Source organism: Oryctolagus cuniculus, chromosome 18 (assembly GCF_051225735.1).
Source record: "Oryctolagus cuniculus isolate XC-2025 breed Fujian yellow rabbit chromosome 18, ASM5122573v1, whole genome shotgun sequence".
Taxonomy (NCBI): Eukaryota; Metazoa; Chordata; class Mammalia; order Lagomorpha; family Leporidae; genus Oryctolagus; species Oryctolagus cuniculus.
In genome coordinates, this window is record NC_142884.1 from 64,630,550 (window position 1) to 64,651,656 (window position 21,107).

The 21,107-nt window shown below is 39.3% G+C and overlaps 2 long non-coding RNA genes across 8 annotated transcripts in view; one reads left to right on the forward strand and one right to left on the reverse strand.

The window, feature by feature from the left end:
- Positions 1-12,341, reverse strand: part of LOC127491372 (uncharacterized) — a 168,091-nt gene extending 155,750 nt beyond the window's left edge. For 3 of the 4 annotated variants that reach the window (XR_011384077.2, XR_016225391.1, XR_016225390.1), the window contains exon 1: positions 12,085-12,227. This is a non-coding gene — a long non-coding RNA (uncharacterized LOC127491372). Of the gene's footprint in view, positions 1-12,084 lie in introns of all 4 variants that reach the window. The other variant, XR_007920037.3, reaches the window with a different exon arrangement.
- Positions 12,342-12,384: 43 nt separating this feature from the next.
- Positions 12,385-21,107, forward strand: part of LOC127491334 (uncharacterized) — a 162,896-nt gene continuing 154,173 nt past the window's right edge. For 2 of the 4 annotated variants that reach the window (XR_016225387.1, XR_016225389.1), the window contains exon 1: positions 12,385-12,506. This is a non-coding gene — a long non-coding RNA (uncharacterized LOC127491334). Of the gene's footprint in view, positions 12,507-12,962; positions 13,091-21,107 lie in introns of those variants that run through there. The other 2 variants (XR_016225386.1, XR_016225388.1) reach the window with 2 other exon arrangements.

Genomic DNA, 21,107 nt, shown 5'->3' on the forward strand with positions numbered 1-21,107 from the left:
ATAACAAGACTGAAATGTACAAATTACACAATTTTAAGGTTATTTTAGTATGAGATTTTGTAATGTCAATTCAAGGTAGAATGCAATAATCTAAGTACATACACTGTACTCTACAAAGCAATTACTTAAAACCCCCCAAGTATTTAAAAGAATATACAACAGAAATAAAAAACACTCATTAACCTAAAGGTGAGAAAAAAAGGACAAATAAACAAAACAGAGGGGACAGCAGAAAACAACTATTACGTCAATGAACATAAATTCAAACAAATCAATAATTATAATGTAAATGAATTAACAATTAAAATTGCTGCTGTTCAAAAATATACTAACAAATTTTAACAGCCCATTTGAATACTTCTTCTAAAAACATGATTATAAATATTTGCATTACAGAAATGATGCCTCCATTAAGTCAATTCTGATTTTTCCCATGTATCATGGTTACATAGAAATCTGTATAAATGTCCATCTACTATTATAAACATTATAGATGTTTTAAAAATGCTTCTAATACAACAAACTGTTAGTGGCAATTTCCAGAATATAAAAATGATGATACAAAGCTAAGAAAATATCTAACAGGTGGATTGTTTTAAGGAGAAGTTTTCTTTTTCAGTGAATTGTAACCTTTTCTTCTAAATTCTGTCTCACTCTTTTCTTTCCAATTGCTTCTATGGTCTGTATGTTTTCAATTTTTATAGAGCTTATAAAATAGAATGTAACAAGACAGATGATCTCAATTTGTTATGAAAATTGTTTATATATCCACTCAGTTTGCAGAGTCAAGTTCATATAAGCAAACATTTTTTAATAGTGGTAAGGCAGAATGAAACAGGGAAATTAAAGCATTTCCCATACGTATATCACTATATATCACTCCTGTCTCTTTTGTAAGCTACTACATATCATTAATATAATGTTTGAGAACCCTTTCTGCATTCCTTCACAACTACTTTTTTAATTATCATATATGGCTCTCATCTTGGTGCTGCTAAAACAACAAAATTAATTTAAGATAGACAAGTAACTTTTCAACTGATTTTTTTGATGTTGTTCAGACAACAAAATTTTATAAGTCAGATATAATAATGCTACAAACTTGCTACTGTCCCAAGATTAAAATCACCTTAAGAAAGTAGCTACAGATAGCACGCCAATTATATTTTTTACCTGTTTCAAGTAAACATGATACTTCTAGATATTTTCTATTTTGGGTTGTGACACCTCAATAACTTTTCTGCTAGTAGTTCAAACATTAAAGAGTGGGGAGTGAACCAGCAGATGGAAGACTTCTTTTTCTCCCTCTCCTTCCCTTTCTTCCTCTCCCCCCCTCCTCTCTACCTAACTCTGATTTCAAAATAAATAAATCTTTAAAAAGCGTTTACATTACCCCATCTGATGTTTACCAATCTGCAAAAATGATGAAAAGTAACATTTAATTAATATTAACAACTACTACTGATAACAATATATGAGAAACTTTAAATCACTTTACATTCTCTCCTCATTTTGTCCTCACTAGAAAGTTGTGTGGTAGACACTATTGCCTCCATTTCCAGATACTAAAACTGACTTCAATGAACTGTTTGATAATATGCAATAATTTACAGTTGGTACATAATACAGTACTGAAACAGTATCAAAATTGAGAGTTCTACTGAATTTTGCCAATAACATTTCTAAAACCTATTAATATGCCAAACTTATAAAGAAAGTTTTTCTTTACTTTGTCTGAAATAGGCTGAAGCAGAACTCTAGGAAGTCTACCTGGAAATATATAGCTCACTCTGAAGAAATTTTGTAAAATGTACATTAGCATCAAAGAATCAAGGCTAAATCCTCATCACACCAAAACTATTTCCCAGTCTTCAAATTGGATACTAAATACAAGGAGAATGTTCTAGACTTTTTTGTTGACAGTTTTCAATGAGAAGGCTACACTGCACACATGTGAGGGTTTATTTGTTACTGAGGAAAAGCTTAATGTATCCCAACAAATAAAGTAATATTAATTATGCCTTTAGAGTTACTTATATACTGTTTAAAAGGTACTTTTAATTACCCTGCTTATACAACACAGAAGTCAGGTACTATGTTAACATCAAGCCTCCAGGTTTAGCATTACTTAGATATTCTATGCTCTGGACTCTTAGCTATAGAACCTTGTACTGCCAAATCTAATCAAACTTCTCTAAAACTAGGACAATTTTATTAAATTCTTATGGGAATTAGTTGTGTTTCTTCAGTATCTATCTCATCAATTTATAAAACAGAAGAATAAAATATTCATGCTGAATGGCCAGAATATTTACTCTCAAAGGAAAAATGTATCTGGAAAACCCAAATAATTTAATGTTAAAAATAATTTAATAAAACAACTCACTAATTGATAGGTTAATGCAACAATCCTCAAAAAAACAAAAACTAAATTGATTTCCTATTCATAGATATATAGACCTATTATTTGTGGTAAAATGCACAGAACATAAATTTACTATAATCTTTTTAAGTGTGCAAACTGGTAACATTCAGAACATTCACAGTATTTTGCAATCACCAGTATGTATTTCCAGAACTTTTCCATCATGCCAAATACAAACCCTTCTTACAAAGCAGTATCTTCCTATACTCCCTTATCTCGCATCCCAGGCTTACCTCTAATCTATTTCCTGTATTTATGACTCCTACCAGTTTGAATCATACAATATATGTACTTCTGTTTATATTTTGGATAACATGGTATTTTCAAAGTCCATTCATGTTGTAGCATGTGCTGTATTCCTTCCTTACCAAAGTTTCACCTTCTGCAGTTTCAGTTATCATGGTCAATATTGGTCCAGAAATAAACACTTCATGTGTTTTACACTGCAAGCCATTCTGGGCAAATACAATAAAACCCTGTGTCTTCCCATGCCATCACCATTTCATCCCCTTGGGACCTGAAATCCTCTTTGTCCAGCATATTCATACTCTATATGCTACCCTCCTGTTAGTCACTTGGTATTTCTTATCAGTTACCAAGTAGACTGGTAATTAACATAGTGCTTATTTTCTTTCTGTTCTTTTTTAAGATTATTTGAAAATGAGAGTTGCAGAAAGAGAGAGACACACACCTTCTATCTGCTGTTTCACTCCCCTAATCACCACAATGGCTCTGAAAGGGCCAGGCGGAAGCCAGGAGCTTAATCCAGGTCTTTCACACGGGTAGCAGAGGCCCAATGTTTTGGAACATCTTCCTCTGCTTTCCCATGACATTAGTGGAGAGCAGCCAGGACATGAACCAGCGCCCACATGTGATGCTGGTGTCACAGTTGGCAGTCTCACACATCACACCACAACACCAGCCCCTATGGTACTTATTTTCATATAACCCTTATGAAATAGCCTAAGGCTAAGTCACATTATCCACTGCACTTTATCTTACTATCCAGGCATTATATCATCTCACATTATCACAAGAAGAAGGGTGAATATAGTACAATAAGATATTTTGAAGTGTGTGCATTTGGCCCAGCGTTTGTCTGCATTCCATGTCAGAGTACCTGAGTTAGATACCCAGCTTTGGCTCCTGACTCTGGCTTCTGGTTATGTGAATCCCAGGAGGGCTTCCTGTCATCCATTTGGGAGGTCTACACTGAGTTCTAGGCTCCCAGGTTCAGCCTATCTAAGGATATTTGCAAACATCTGGTAAAAGAACCAGAGTATGGGAGCTCTCAGATTAAAAAACAAAACCAAAAAATTTAAAAAGGTATCCTGAGACGCTCACATTCATATAACTTTTACATATAACTTATTACAGTGTATTGTTATAATTAGTCTATCTTACTATTGCTGCTATCTCTTACTGTGCCTAACATAATTTTTTTTTTTTTTTGACAGGCAGAGTTAGACAGACAGAGAGAGACAAAGAGAAAGGTCTTCCTTTTTCCATTGGTTCACCCCGCCAAGTGGCTGCTACGGACAGCACGTTGCAGCAGGCACGCTGCTCTGATCTGAAGCCAGGAGCCAGGTGCTTCCTCCTGGTCTCCCATGCAGGTGCAGGGCCCAAGGACTTGGGCCACCTTCCACTGCCTTCTGGGGCTACAGCAGAGAGCTGGACTGGAAGAGGAGCAACCGAGACAGAATCTGGCGCCCCAACCAGGACTACAACTCGGGGTGCCGGTGCTGCAGGTGGAGGATTAGCCTAGTGAGCCGCGGCGCCAGCCTAACAAATTTTTTTTTTTAAGAATTATTTTATTTATTTGAAAGACAAAGAGAGAGGTAGAGCCAGAGAGAGAGAGTTCTTTCATTCCGGTGGTTCACTCCCCAAATGACCGCAGCAGCCAGAGCTGAGCTGATCCAAAGCCAGGAACCAGGAGCTTCTTCCAGGTCTCCCACGCAGGTGCAGGGGCCCAAGGACTTGGGCTATCCTCTACTGCTCTCCCAGGCCACAACAGTGAGCTAGACTGGAAGTGGAGCAGCCAGGAGCAGCCGGGACTTGAACTGGTGCTCATATGGGATGCCGGCACTGCAGGTTGGGGCTTTAAGCCACTGTGCCACAGAGCCGACCCCTGCCTAACATAAATTTTATCATAGGAATGTATGTGTGTACAGAAAAAAACATGGTATGTATCGGGTTCAGTATAGCTGAGGTTTCAGGCATCCATGAAGGGTCTTGAACATATATCCTTCACCTCATAGGGGACTACTAGAACTTCACTCCTTTGTACACCTGAAAAATATTCCTTTCTATGAGTTGATCAGTTAGTGGACATTAGGGTTGTTTCCACTTTTGGTTACTGTAAATAATGCTGTAATGAACATTGTTGTACATGTATCCATTTGAGTCTGTGGGAAAATACCCTATGAGTGTAACTGTTGTGTTTTACATTTTCAGGAATTGCCAAACCATTTTCCACTCCACTAGCAAAGCAAGAGAGGTCAAACTTTCCTACAGTTTTGCTAACATTTTTTTTTAAATAGCAATCCTAAATGGGTATAAAGTTGTATCTTAAAGCTTTTGATTTGCATTTCCCTCATGACTAATGAAACTGGCCATCTTTTCATGTGTTTACCAGATACATTTATATCTTCTTTGGGGAAATACCTTATTCAAATCCTTTGTCTATTTTAAAAGCTGGGTAGTCTTTTTATTGTTGAGTTGCAACAGTTCTTTATATATTCCTAGATATTATATCCTAACCAGATCTATGATTTGCTAAATATTTTCTCACATCTGTAGAGAACCTTCACTCTATTGATAGTGTTCTTTGACACGCAAAATGTTTAATTTTGTAGAAGTCAGATTGTCTTTTTCTTTTGATGTCTGTGCTTTTGGTGTCACTTTTAGGAAATCATTGCCAAATCCTTTACCCCTCCCTCTGTTATCCACAAAAGACCTCCAAGAAATGCAGGTTTGGCTAATGATGGGTACCATTAATATGATCATGACACTTTCACCTATCACTTTTTATTTCCTTTCTTTTTTTAAAAAATATTTATTTGAAAGGCAGAGTTACAGAGAGAAGGAGAGACAGAGTTTCTCCATCCATTGGTTCACTCTCCAATTGGCCACAACAGCTGAGACCGGGCCAGGTTGAAACTAGGAGCTTCACCAGGGTATCCCACATGGATATAGGGGCCCAAGGCACTGGGCTAGCTTCTGCTATTTCCCAGGTGCTGGATCCAGGGTACTTGATCAGAAGTGGAGCAGCTGAGACTCAAACTAGCAACCATATGGGATGCCAGCATTGTGGATGGAGGCTTAAGCCACTATGCCACAATGCCGGCTCCTGATTAAAAAGCTTACTTTATAATGGTATTCAAAATGGAAGCCCCCAATGGATTAGAAGAAATCTGAAGGGTTACTTCTTTAATACAATTACAATCTCTCACTATTTTTTGGTGGGGGGGCACATCTTAAGTTATGCTGCATCATAATCAATCAGCTGTTTCTTATCACCAACTTGTGTTCAACTGAGAGGAACCCCATAATTCTAGAGACGTTCCTCTAGTTAAGACTCAGTTTCAGAAGCCTCCCTATGCTCACCCCGCAACTCCTGCAGTTCTCATTTACATTAGATGGTGTCAATATTCTTGACACCTTTATTTTTTTTTTTTTTTGCTTTCTGCAGATTTTCTTCCCATCTTGTCTTTCGTGTACTACCTTCTTCAACATTCTTAAAAGGACAATACTCTCTAACTTTTCTTTATTGTCCTCATCTTTCTCTTTGCTATCTTAGAAATCATTACTATATAAAGGTTTTCCAATTTTTTCTTTACCCTTACTTCTTTCCCAGGATCTGAAATGGCATTTTTAACTTGCTGAATAGTTTCATGGATGAACTTTATTTCCTTCTAAACCAAATTCTCAGTATCTATTAATGGCTTATCATGCTACCTGTCACTCAAGATTTAATCTTTAGAATTATTTTTCAATCTCCCTCTTGCCCACTCACCATGGTCAACAGATCAGTGGGTTCTTAGATTGAGGTCTTAAACTGAAATGGATTAAAAAACCTAAATCAAAATCAAGAGAAAGGGTTGTTAAAAATGCAGATTCAAATGCTTCACCCTAGACTAACTGAAAAGGTTTTTAAGGATGGAGCCCAGAAATTCGCTTTTTAAACATCCCACAGAAGACTCAGGCACACTGCATTTTGAAAACTGCATTACATCAAGTTTCATCTAATTCTGCTCATTCTACCTTTCAGGGTCTCTCATCCATTTCTTTTTCCTTCCTACTGCCTCTATCCTAGTTTAGGGCTGCTTCATCTCTTAGCTGGATGTCTGTAATAGGATTTCCCTGCCTCTAGGATATTTCCCACTCTAATTTGTCCTACACACTGAGGTCTTATTAATCTTACTAAGTCAGAGCTCTGTTCATTTAATGTGACAAGAATTTATTGAGGGTATACTATATACCAGGTGCTCTAGGGCACTGAGCTCTGAGTAAGGCTGATCATCAGAATTACTAAGTAGGGGAAATCTTTTCAAAGCAAACTCTGCCACTTCTCCAGGCCTTCTAAATTAGAGTCATCAGCACGAGATATTCTTGCATATTTATAACAAATTGGGAGAAAATACACACATATGCAAATAACCACCATATAGTACACCAGTTAACTGCTGTTTTTAAAGACCAGCTGCCACAAAGAGATTCTCACTGCATTAAATATCTTCAGAAGCCGGCGCCGTGGCTCAATAGGCTAATCCTCCACCTTGCGGCGCCGGCACACCGGGTTCTAGTCCCGGTCGGGGCGCCGGATTCTGTCCCGGTTGCCCCTCTTCCAGGCCAGCTCTCTGCTATGGCCAGGGAGTGCAGTGGAGGATGGCCCAGGTGCTTGGGCCCTGCACCCCATGGGAGACCAGGAAAAGCACCTGGATCCTGGCTCCTGCCATCGGATCAGCGCGGTGCGCCGGCTGCAGCGGCGGCCATTGGAGGGTGAACCAACGGCAAAGGAAGACCTTTCTCTCTCTGTCTCTCTCTCTCACTGTCCACTCTGCCTGTCAAAAATTAAAAAAATAAATAAATAAATAAATAAATATCTTCAGTAACAACCCAGTTGAATGAAAACTTCTCCTCTTCTAATTTCTCATAGAACCTTTTCTACAACTTTCTTAAAGTCTTATTTTTATCATGCACTATAATTATTTTTAATTATCTCATTATCTCACTTTCTTTACACTTGCATTTGAAGATAGCACCTTGGTTTTATCAGTACATTTAGCATCAAAAGGAAATTTTGGGGACAAGTGTTGTGATTAAATTTCTGCCTGCAGTGCCACCATCCCATATAGATGCCACTTCATGTCCTGGCTGCTCCCCTTCTAATCCAGCACTCTGCTTGTGGCCTGGGAAAGCAGTGGAAGATGGCCTAAGACCTTGGGCCCCTGTGCCTACGTGGGAGACCCAGGAGAAGCTCCTGGCTCCTGGCTTTGGATTGGCCCAGCTCTGCATGCTAAGGCCATTTAGGAGAGTGGACCAGAAGATGGAAGACCTCTCTGTTTTTCCCTCTCTCTGTAACTCTAACTCTCAAATAAATAAACCTAAAAAAAGGAAATTTTTTGAGTTATTTACAAGATAACATGAATTAAAAAATTACTTGTGGGGCCAGCGTTATGGCATAGTGGGTACAGCTGCCACCTGTGGTGCTGGCACCCCCATATGGGCACCAGCTCAAGTCTGTCTGATCCACTTCCAATCCAGCTCTCTTCTATGCCTGGGAAAGCAGTAGAAGATGGTCTAAGCTCTTGGACCCCTGCACCCATATGGGAGACCTGGAAGAAGCTCCTGGCTTCAGATCGGCACAGCTCTGGTGTAGAGAGAACCAGTGGATGGAAGACCTCCCCACCTCTCCACCTCTCCTCTCTCTGTGTAACTCTGACTTTCAAATAAATAAATAAATCTCAAAAAAAAAAATGTGTATAGTAGTTCTCTTTTATCTGGAGGAATATGTTTCAAGATCCCAGTGGATAACTGAAGTCATGGGCAGTACTAAAGCCTATATTATGTTTTTTCTTATGTGTATGTACCTACCATAAAGTTTAATTTACAATATAGGCATGTAAGTGATTAACAACCATAACTAAGAATAACATAGAACAATTATGACAATATAAGGCAATAAAAGTTTATACTTTGGGGCCGGTGCCACGGCTCACTAGGCTAATCCTCTGCCGGCAGCGCCGGCACCCCAGGTTCTAGTCCTGGCTAGGGCGCCGGATTCTGTTTGGGTTGCTCCTCTTCCAGTCCAGCTCTCTGCTGTGGCCCGAGAAGGCAGGGGAGGGTGGCCCAAGTGCTTGGGCCCTGCACCTGCATGGGAGACCAGGAGGAAGCACCTGGCTCCTGGCTTCGGATCAGCGCAGAGCGCCGGCCACAGCGGCCATTTGGGGGGTGAACCAATGGAAAAAGGAAGACCTTTCCCTCTCTCTCTCTAACTCTGCCTGTCAAAAAAAAAAAAAAAGTTTATACTTTGGGACCACTATTAAATAAGGGTTATTTGAACACAAGCACTGAGATAATATAACAATCTGTTAATTCACATTGTTACCAAGTGACTAACTGGTAAAAAGATAACTGACATTGTGGGAGGGAACCAAGATTTCAACAGGCTACTCAGAATGGAATTTTCTACTTAATGTTTTTGTGTGCGGTTGACCAAAGATAAATGAAACTATAGAAGTAAAATTCTAAGTAAGTGGGTACTACTGTAGTTATACTATCTCAAAACAGATGTCCTTGTAAATTCTGAATATATGTTGACAAATTTGTAGATCTTAATTTCAGTATGGCACTTACTGCGGTTCCTTCAATACTGCAGGTATCCGAAAAGAAAATTAACTATTAACCAACAAGGTCTGGGAAAGCGTCTCTGCATATGTAAAAAACATACTTAATATGTTCAATATCCACTATAAGAGATTTGGAGTCCCAAAATAATAATATAGTAATTTTAGCAAATTGATGGTCCATTAATCAAAACAGCTCAAACTGGTGGTTTTTTTTGTTTGTTTGTTTGTTTGTTTGTTTTGGTGGTGGTTGAGGGGAGAAGGGCAGTCAACAGTTGCTGACAAATCTTAATCTGAATGCCTTATGCCTGGGCCAATATACTGATTTACTTCAGGTTCTACCATTCCCTATTCTTTTACACTTATCTAATTTATACATTCATGTCATCCATAGGTTTAAACAAGAGAATTCTTAATGGTGACAGTTAATTGCTCCCAATCAATTCGTTTTTCGAGTGCTTATACTGCTATGGGTTTAACTGTGTCTCCTTAAAATTTATGTGGAAGTTCTAGCCCCTAGTACCTCAGAAAGTAGTCATATTTGAGAAAGAAGGTCTTTAAGGTGGAAATTAAATTAAAATAAGATACTTAAGGTGGGTTCTAATCCAGTATGACTAAGTCCTTGCAAGAAGAGAGCATTTGCAGACAGATGTGCACACATACGTAGCAATGACCATGTGAAGAGACAGGGAAGAGACAGTCATCTACAAGTTAAGGAGAGAGGCTTCAGAAAGAAATCAATTCTGCCTACACCTTGATATTGGGCTTCCACTCTATAGAAGAATGAAAACAATTTTTATTGTTTAATCCTCCCCATCTGGTCCTTTGTTTGGTGGTGCTAGCAAACTAATAAAGCTACAAATTACACTCACTTAGGTACTTCTAACTACATCAAAACTTGTTTACCTTGCTCAAGACACTACCAGATACAGAAGTAAAAACAATTCTAAGTAGCTCAGACTCTAGAGGAGGCAAGTTATTAACATAAATAAGAAACATTATAAAGCATACAGCAAAAACACCAAATAAAGAATATATTTATAATTCTATAGGCAACCGAGAGAGGAAGTTTTGACTTTGGGTTAGATTATAAAAGATTCATAATTTGAGCTGAATCTTAAGAATAAACAGGATTCAACCAAATAGGAGAAGAAAATTACTAGGGTAAAGGGGAATACCTATTACTACAATGAAAATTTTTTTCCTTCTAAATATACTTCACTGAAGTTCAGTCTCCTGTTTCTGCTATCTACACTCTAAAATTATGTATTTTTAAATAGCCTAAGTACTAAATTTGGGTACTTTTTTCCCTGCCAGATAAATAACAGTTCAACTTACTTTGTTCAGTAAAATACTGACATCCAGAGGATACTTTGGTTCATTGCTAAGACCTCTGGCTCTTGCTAGGTTGGTTTTATTTTCACATGGTTTATGTAGGCATGAAAATGTTCCATGAATCAGCTCATGGAACATTTTCTTTTGAAAGCCTGGGTAGTTTTTGATCTCTTGCCTATTTATCAAATCTCATCACACTATAGGGCTCCACAACACAGGTGGCTTGTGCTTTCTTAAGTGCCTCTTCTTAAGAATATATTACTCAGTTCATCAATGTTTCATACCTAAGTATTCTAAGGTATTTAATTTTTTATTTAATGAAGTTTCAAACCTTTAGGCTGAGGAAGTTACTCAGACTATTTCATCTAAGCTGCTGGGAAAGTGCTCTGCAAAGCAGGGAGTTTTCAAGATGGAATTTTAAGAAAGGAGTTGGCAGGAGCCTAAACACAGAGAGACCTAAACTTTCATAGGTCGTTCCCTGCCTTAACTGTAGAGACTGAAATTTGTCATAAGTAGCTAAGTCTAAGTTTTGCTAAGGTTTTCTGCTTTATTTTGGTAACAAGAATTTCAAGAATTTAACAATGACTTTGTTAAAAGTTGTGATCTTAAAGCTGTGATTTTTTTTTTAAGGAATTTTATCTAGGGTTGATGTTGTGGCTCTGTGGGTTAACTTGGTCTTTGGAATGCCTATACCAGAATGCCTGGTCAGGTTTCCATCCAGCTTCCTGCTAATGGAGGCAGCAGATGACAGCTCAAGGGTTTGGGCCCCTAACACCCAGGTGGGAGACCTGAAGGGAGTTGCAGGCTCCAGGCTTTTGCCTGGCTGTTGAGGGCATTCAGGGTATGAACCAGTTGATGGAAGATCTTTTTTCTTTGTTCATCTCTCTCAAATCTTTAAACAGGAGAATTATGTCTGTAGAAAGCATTTTCTCCTCTTATTTCAACATTGTTTTCTTTCATAAATGAAATAACCTTAAGAGACCATCACTGTCAAGTGAGAGGCAAAAGGAGCTTTAACATTTGGCTTAAATTATTTTAGATGAAAACGATTCTCCTGAAGAAAGCTGGAGACTCAGCTGAATTAGTTTGATTCTTCTAATGGTTTGGTTCAAACCACAAGTGCATCTTACCATTTGCCTTCCGATTTTTTGGGCAACTAAGGCATTAAGTTAGAGAATCAATCAGAGTTACAAAAAATAAAAAGATGTCAGGCACTGGTCCGTTATCCAATTCAGGTGAAATTTTGGGGTCACAAAGAACCAGAATTGTGAATTTAATTGTAACTCAAAATGTAGCACAGACTACAGGCTGCAAAATGGGTTTAGTGCAATTTTTAAAAAACAGTGAGAAGTTACTGATTAAAGATCCAAAATTTCGACTTTTTTTTTAAAGCTATCAGCATGTGTGTGACAAACTGAATTCGGTGACGTTAACTTACTCTCGTAGAAAAAGCAGGCGGTAGTACCACACGCTTACCTTAGGCAACCAGCTTGCACTTTATAACTGCACAGGTAAATCGTTTGGTGAGACAGAAGGATAAAGGAAACGGAGCTGGTGCCCTTATCCTAGCACAGCACCAGCCCAAGTCCTCCCAGTCCACCTAGTCCTAGCAGGGCGGCTTTCCCGCCGAGTGTTGGCTACAGACCGGAAGTCACCTCAACCAGCGCCCCCGGAAGCCGTCGTCTTGGCAACACGGTATCCGCCCACCCTCTTGGCCTTAGCCACGCCCACTTTCTTGGTTGTCTAGGGACGGCCGGGCTTCGATTGGTCTATCTCCCCTTCACTCTGGGAGATGTTGAGAACGCTAGGCTCTGGAGACCGTATTCGAATCTGTGGCGCGCACAGTGTGCAAGGTGTAGCGTGCAGCCGGCGTCCTGCTGGAGCCAGCGGTCCTGAGGGTGAGCGACCGTGAGGGCAGCGCGACTGAAGGGCGGCCGGCGCTGGAGGGGCGCTGAGTCAAACAGGCGCCTCCAGTTGGCGGCCCTCAGTGCGCTGCGCGTCTTCGCTGAGGCGGAGGACGCCCTCCGGTTGCCTTCTCGCAGCCTCCCGTTTTCCCCCTCAGGACGTTGTCTTCGCGTCTCAGATACGTCACGGCTAGCTCGTTTCTGTCGCCCCAGAAGAAAGGCTCTCCCTAACGCTACCTTCTCTCTTCAGAAAGTGTTCAGCTCCCGTTTCTCCCTTCCAGAAGCAACGCTAGGGCCCCGACGTGCGTGCACGTCCCCCAAGTGCATTTTACTCCCCCGTGGTCTCTTCGATAGTTACGCCCCTCGTATTCGTCGCCGTTTTTATCAGAATGTGTGCGTGACAGGCAAAGCGTCTACCACACAACCTGGAGAACTTCCAGCTCCTCAGAAATGAGTCCAGAACGGTCCTCAGCTCGGAAGGGCGCTGCCGCCCTACTGGGGACGGCGTGGGGGAGGGGGAGAGAGGGTCGCGTGGACAGCAGCGAGGGAAAGCACTTTGTAAGGCGCTACAAAAAAATGTAAGTTATTGATGAGTTCCTGTCGAAAACAAAGATATTTCTTTGCTGGGGCCCTGTCGATGCATGCATTTCATATCGGGGTTAGGAATTTGTTCAGAGTGAAAAGAAAGCCAATAGGTCTGTTGGAGACCGACGCAAAGCTGTGAAAGCAGCTACTGATTGGCGTTGCCCTTCCCCTCTCTAGTACGTGCAGTGTCCAAGGATATTCGACCATTCCAGGAGCTTTGCAGACAGCTTTTCCTACGTCCCCTATCTGGGACTTTGAACATCCTCTTCTCTTCTACTTTAATGATTCAAAATGAGCTTTTGTTTTTACGGCCTCTAGAGTCGAAGTTAACTTTTCCCGTGTTTGAAGTCAGGGTTCCTCTTCAGAACCAGAAAAGAACATTGGTGCTCTTTTCCAGAATATAAAACACGCGATTTAAAAAAAAATCAGTTTCTGGGAGTTTACGCACTCCACATGTAAGTATAGATATTCCTATAACCCCAGTTAAGTTCTAGAAGCTTATTTCTGTTTTTAACAATTATTTATTTGAAAGTCTCAGAAACAGGTTCAGTCCCCAAATGATTGCAACAGGCTGGACTCCAGCTTTCACTCTGATAGGGGAGGCTGACGAGGCAAGTAGCCACTTAACCCACTTTGCCACAACACTGACCCCTATTTCTGCTTTTTAAAGAGCAGCAATGAGTAAGCAGAAAATCCAACGAAGGGTTTTACTTTTCCATATGTCTGTCGTTTAACTTCTGATTTGTTTGTCGAGACTTAGTTTTAGGGAGCTGAAGAATGAGTAAGCTGAAACATTCAGATAAGCACTGGTTTAAGAAAATTAGAGAAGTCGTGAAGTACTTGCTAGCTACAGAAAGGTCATTTAAAAATAAAAGTAAGAGTAGTAAAGGGTGTAGGGGCATGCACAAAAGAATTTGACAATGTGTTGTATCCATGATCTTTTTGAATTACCACAAAAAGTAGGAATATTCTTGATCAATATGAAGAGTAAAAATAATTTTTATAACTTAATTTTTCAGATATTAAAATTTTGTTAATTTCTACCAGCTTGTACTGAATATTATCTCCCCTATATTCTTCTGAAACATTTTTTTCATATGAGAGCTTTTGTTAACTTGAAATTTGTTCCTGTCTATGTTGTGAGGAATAGCTTAAATTACTTTTATTTTCATTGTTCTATTGCCACTTGGAAAATTATAACCTCTGAGCCAAGTCTGGCCTGCCACATGTTTTTGTAAATAAAATTAATGGAATACAGTCATCAGTTTTTAATTTATTGTCTTTGGCAGGTTTTGTGTAACATTGTCACGGTTGAGTGAGTAGCTGTGACAGAAAAAATATGCCCTTCTGAGCTTTAAATATTTACTGTCTACCCTTTTTTTATCGAGAAGTTTGCCAGCCCAGCATTAGGACATCCTTTCCCTGATAATTCATATTATAACTATACATATAATTTTAATTTGATACCTCTTCTTAGAATTTTCTTTTCTAACTTTTTAATTTGTCTCAGTTGTTAGTGGATATATAATACAGTATCTTCTTTAGAACACTTCTAAAATAAAGACTGAATATCCAGTAAACTGTTCCTCCTACTACTTTACCAAATTATTTTGCCTTAATTATTCATGGCCCTTTTAGCATTCATATAAATTTTATCATGAGCTTATTAAATACCATGAGAAATCTTTTTGGAGTTTGATAAAAATTGCATTGAATATACCAATTAATTTAGAAAAAAATTGTTATCTGTACAATTTTCATTCTTTCCATTCATGGACATAGTATATCCTGATGTTCTTTAGTTTTTTTTGTTTGTTTGTTTTGTTTGTTTTTGACAGGCAGAGTGGACAGTGAGAGAGAGAGACAGAGAGAAGGGTCTTCCTTTGCCGTTGGTTCACCCTCCAATGGCTGCCGCGGCTGGTGTGCTGCGGCTGGCGCACCACGCTGATCCAATAGCAGGAGCCAGGTCCTTATCCTGGTCTCCCATGGGGTGCAGGGCCCAAATACTTGGCCATCCTCCACTGCACTCCTGGGCCACAGCAGAGAGCTGGCCTGGAAGAGGGGCAACCGGGACAGAATCCGGCGCCCCGACCGGGACTAGAACCCGGTGTGCCGGCTCTGCTAGGTGGAGGATTAGCCTAGTGAGCCGCAGCGCTGGCCTCTTTAGTTTTTTAATATAATTTTGTAGCTATAACCATTAGTATTCATAAGGGAAATCTTTGGTTTTGGTTTGCTGTCATTGTCTAGTTTTAGAGTTAGGATAATGAAGGCTCACATCTTTAAATGATCTGAAGTGTGTTATATTGTGTGTTATATTCTCTTTCTTGTAATAGTTTGTGTAGGATTGGTATTAGATCTGTTAAATGTTTGATAGAATACATCCATCTAGACTTGACATTTTCTTTGTGAAATTAATTTCTTGATAAATAAGAAAATGAGTAAATCCTATTTGCATACAGCTTTAGCATTTCTAGCACTCTGTTTCTTCTTTGTTTCTTATGTTTTTCTTCAATTTCAAGAGCAACATTTATCATTGTTTGAAGTACAGGCTTATTGGTGAAGGTTTTGGTCAATGTTTGCTTAAACAAAAAAGACTAAAATGTTTTTCCTTAACTTTAATTCTAGAAAGATTTATTTTCATACTGGAAATAAAATTCTAGGTTGACTCTTTTAACAAGCTTTATTTATTTGAAAAACATAGTGACAGAGAAAGTGGGAGAAACAGAGGGAGAGGGAGAGGGAGGGAGAGAGAAATAGATCTTCCACTATCCATTTCATTCCTCAAATATCCACAACAGCGTGTGGACTAGAATTCCATCCTGATTTCCCACATAGGTGGTGGGGACCCAGGTACTACTGCTTTCCCACATGTATTAGCAGGAAGCTGGATTGGAAGTGAAGTAGCCAGGACTTGAACTCCAACATGGGATGTGAGCATCCCAAGTGGTTACTTAATCACTGTGACCAAGTTTAAGTATTTTTTTTTAACGTTTTTATTATTCTGTTGTCTTGTAGCTTTTTCTATTTTTTTTTTTTTAATCTGAGGGCTGGTACAGGAAGGTATGGTTTGCTTCTTTGCCTCTTTTTTTTTTTTTTTTTTTTTTTTTGAAAGGTAGAGTTAGAGGGGCCAGCACAGTGGCACAGTGGGTTAACACCCTGGCCTGCAGCGCCGGCATCCCATATGGGTGCTTGTTCGAGACTCAGCTGCTCCACTTCCGATCCCACTCTCTGCTGTGGCCTGGGAAGGCAGTGGAAGATGGCCCAAGTCCTTGGGCCCCTGCACCCATGTGGAAGACCTGAAAGAAGATCCTGCCTTTGGATTGACGCAGCTCTGACTGTTGTGTCCAATTGGGGAGTGAACCATTGGATAGAAGACCTTTCTCTCTCTCTGTCTCTTCTCTCTTTGTGTAACTCTGACTTATAAATAAATAAATCTTTTTTTTAAAGGTAGAATTAGATAGAGATATCTTCTGTCCTCTGGCTCACTCCCCAAATGGCCTTAATGGCCAAGACAATCCAAAGCCAGGATCTTCCTCAGGGTCTCCCACATAGGGACAGGTTCCCAAGAACCTGGACCATCCTCTGCTGATCTCCCAGGCACATTAGATCAGAAGTGGAGCAATCAGGACTCAAACCAGCATCCATATGTGATGCTAGAGCCTCAGGCTTTAGCTTCACCTGCTATACCACAGTGCTGGCCTCAGCTTGTGGTTTTTAGTTATTTGTTTTTGTTTTTAGTTAGATATTTGGAATCATTGTCATTTTGTTCTTCAGTATCTAATATGTCTTTTCCCCTTGGTTGCCACTTTTTTTTTTTTATTTTTTTAGGACTTACTGAGATATAATTTACCTATGGTAAAACTTACCCATTTTAGGAATATAGTTTATGAATTTTGACAAACGTGAAAAGCTTTTGTGAACTACTACTACCAGAATTAAAACACAGAGTATTTCTCTAACTCTATAAACTACTCTCCCCTCTGTCATCAATTCTCTGTCCCTATTACTGGCCCCTAGCAACCACTGATGTGTGTTGTTAAAAATTTTGCATTTGGAGAAAATCAAAATCATGTTAATGGAATCATACAGTATAAAGTTGTTTGTGTTTGGCTTCTACTTGGTATTTCAGTTGGTGAGAATTTTATGATTCATCAGTGTTGTTGGATCTATCAATGCTTTATCCCTTTTTTGTGTTTGAGTACTATTTATAATTCTGTATCACAGTTTATTTACCAGTTAGGAGACAGTGGATTATTTTCTAGGTTTAGGCTGGTATATATAAACTGCTATAAACATTGGGCTACAGGTATTGGTGTCTCTGTAGATTTTTATTTTTGTTGAGTAACTACCTAGGAGTGAAACTACTAGGGCATATGGCAAAAATATATTTACTTTACAAAATGGTGCCAAAACTTTTCCCAAAGTGTCTGTTCTACTTATATTCCTATCAGCAATATGAGATAGACTCAGTTATTCTACATTCATATCAACTCTTGGTGCTGCTAGTAGTTTTAACTCAAGTGCAGGAATGGGGAATATCCCATCTTCAGGCTGTGTAAGGCCAACAAAATCATTTGGTCTGGCCCTGCCAACAGAACCACAGGCAGGACCTGAAGTTCAATAAATCTATAGTAGACTAACTTTAAGTTGATATCTTTGTATGGTTCACAAATAACATTATAAATATCCAAATGACCCTTGGCAGACAAAAGCTGTCCCACTCTTGATCTAGGGGAGTGTACTGATATTTCCTTGTAGTTTTAATTTAAATTTCTCTGAGATAATGATACAGAGAATCTTTCATGCATTTATTTGCTATACAAATATTAAAATATTTTTCCTAATTTTTTATAGCTTCATTGAGATACAACTGACACACAACAAATTGTAAAGTGTATACTTGAAAAAGTTTTGACAAAAGTGTATCTTCATGACACCATTATCCCAGACATGACGTGACGTGGATGAACTTCGAAAACATGCTGACTGAAAAAAGCCAATCACAAAAGGCCATGTATTGTATAAATCTGTTATATAAAAGTCCAGAATAGGCAAATCAATATACACATAAAGTAGGTAAGTGGTTGCTACAAACAGAGACAGGGAAAATGGTGAGTTACTGATATGGAATTTATTTTGTGGGATATAGAAAATGTTCTGCAATTAGATATTGTGATGGTTGCATGATTTTAATCATATTCCAAACTACTGAATTGCATACTTTAAAAGGGTGGATTTTATGGTGTGAGACCTCAACAAAACTTTTTTTGGAAAGGAAAAATATCACTAGTTCTGATCCATTAATGAATTGTTCAAAGAGCATTGTTTGTAATTGGACAAACATGTAAACTGAGTGTCCATCAGTAGAAAATGATTATCTGTATATATTCTCAAAATGAGAAAAATGAAGCTATTAAAATGATGAAGCAGGAGTGGGTGTTTGACATTGACTGCTGGGATGCCTACATTCCATATTATGGTGCCTCGCTACGCACAGCTTCCTGCTAATATGCCCCTCAGAGTCAGCAGATGATAGTTCAAGTTGTTGGACCCCTGCCAAACAGTTGAGTGACCTGGGATTGAGTTTATTGCTCCTGGCTTCAACCTGACTCCATCCAGACTTTAGGAGCATTTGGGGAATGGACAAGCACATGAGAGATCTTTTTCTCTCCCTCTCTGTCTCTGTCTCTGTAATTTTAAAAAAATAGTGATTCAGTGTTATAAATTTTGCAATCATAATTTGAGCACCAAAAAAAAGGTTTCAGAGAAAGTGAACAGATAAAATATGGACTTAAAGTTAACTATTTCAGAGAGTTTCTATGAAAATATATTTTGGATAGAACAAAATGATAGACCATGGAAGGGGTAAGTAATCAAGGTGTATTTTTTTTTCACCTGCAAAAGATTAGCAGTATTAAAAATGAGAACAGACAAGAGCCAGTTGAGAAAAGAATGTTAGGAAGACTGATTTGCGTACATGAAGTCATAATCATATAACTTCTTTTAAAGAAGTTGTGGGTTTCCTTTGGGAATACTACACCAAGGAAAAATGTAAAGTACAATGACCTGTAAGCAATTTCATTAATGCATATTTTGCAAACTGGTTCTTCTCTCTGAAGTCAAATCAATGTTTTCTAGGAGATTTTTGAGCAATATCAAGTAGTCTCAGAGGGAGGAAACCATAAGGATATGGAGTGTTAAGGAAAAGCTGTAAGGAACTCTTTCTGACATGGCATAGCGCCTAGTCAGCTGATGCCCTGAGCAATAGATTACACAGCCCAAATGAGGGTACTTTTTTATAAAACAATTATTGATATCAGATCCCATTCTAGTTTCAAGGAATTGTAAAGATTTGATCCTTGTCCTCAAAGAAGACAAAAATTTGTTCTAACTATACCATCAAGCCTGTTTTCTGGGAAGAGAAATTTTCATAAAGAGAGGGCTAAATAGGAGCTGTGAATCCAGGATCTGGGGTCATTTAAAAAGTGGTATCCAGTGGCCGGCGCTGTAGCACAGCAGGTTAACGCCCTGGCCTGAAGCAGCAGCATCCCATATGGGCACCAGTTCGAGACCTGGCTGCTCCACTTCCGATCCAGCTCTCTGCTATGGCCTGGGAAAGCAGTAGAAGATGGCCCAAGTCCTTGAGCCCCTGCACCCATGTGGGAGACCTGGAAGAGGCTCCTGGCTCCTGGTTTCAGATCGGCACAGCTCCGGCCATTGCTGCCAATTGGAGAGTGAACCAGCAGATGGAAGACCTCTCTCTCTCTCTCTCTCTCTCTCTGCCTCTCTCTGATGTGAGGAACAAAGGAGGCCCAAACCCAAAGGATTTCTAGAAACCCAGACCTACAGTAAATGGACAGTGACTATAAGAACTGTATACCACAATTTAAAAATATATTTATTTTACTTATTTGAAATGTAGATACGTTGCAGGGAGAGAGAGGGAAAGAGAAGAGGCAAACAGATCTTCCAACCGCTGGTTCACTTTCCAAATGACCACAATGGCTGAGACTGGGCCAACCCAAAGCCAAGACCCTGGAACTCCATTTGGATCTTCCATATGGGTTGTAGGGGCCCCAAGTACTTGCGCTGTTTTCAGCTGCTTTCCCTGGCACATTGGCAGGGGAGTTGGATCAGGAGTGGAGCAGCTAGGACTCGAATTGGCTGCTCATATTGGATGCCAGTATCACAGGTGGCAGCTTAACCGGCTGTGCCACAATGCTGGCCCCTGTGCAGCTTTATAAATTTGAAGACATTATCTATTGTATGTTGAATCGTGTTCCTTGAGCAGTATGTTTCTTAACCCCCATTATTTGTGAATGTGAACTTTCTTTGAAATAAGATCTTTGCAGATGTGATCCAAATTGAAATGAGGGCGTACTAGATTAGGGTGGGCCTAATCCAGTGACTGGAGTCTTTATAAGAAAAAGGAGAGGGAAGTTTGGATACAGAGACTCAGAGAACTGACATATGCTGAGAAACAGAGGCCTTGTGATGACAGACAGAAATTGTAGTTCTGGAGCTACAAACCAAGGAACATCAGTTATTTTCTGCACCCAAAAGCTAGGAAGAAAAAAGGGAAGGATTCTTTCTTAGACATATCAGAGTTCTGCTGCCAACTTAATTTGAGACTTTAGTCTCCAGAATTGTAAGAGAATAACTTTCTCTTGTTTTCAATCACTACTTCATAGTAATTTGGTGCTGCTGCACTAGAAGACTAATGCATTCTCCTCTAGGCAGTGGTTAGTTCCCAATAGCAATCATCAATAAAATAGTTTAAATGATAATGGCTGCTAAGCTTGCTTGGTACTGCATAAGAAAAAAAGACAATACCATGGAAATATTCCAAGATACGTTATGCTGTCCTAAGAAAGTTAGGAAAGCAGGAGTTTAGGCTTTAATTAATTCTGATTAGCTACTGTATGAGATTTTGGACTTAAGAACTGCAGGATAATGTAAGATTGAGTAAATGTAGGCATTTTAACTGTTCTGAAGATGAACTTACACAAG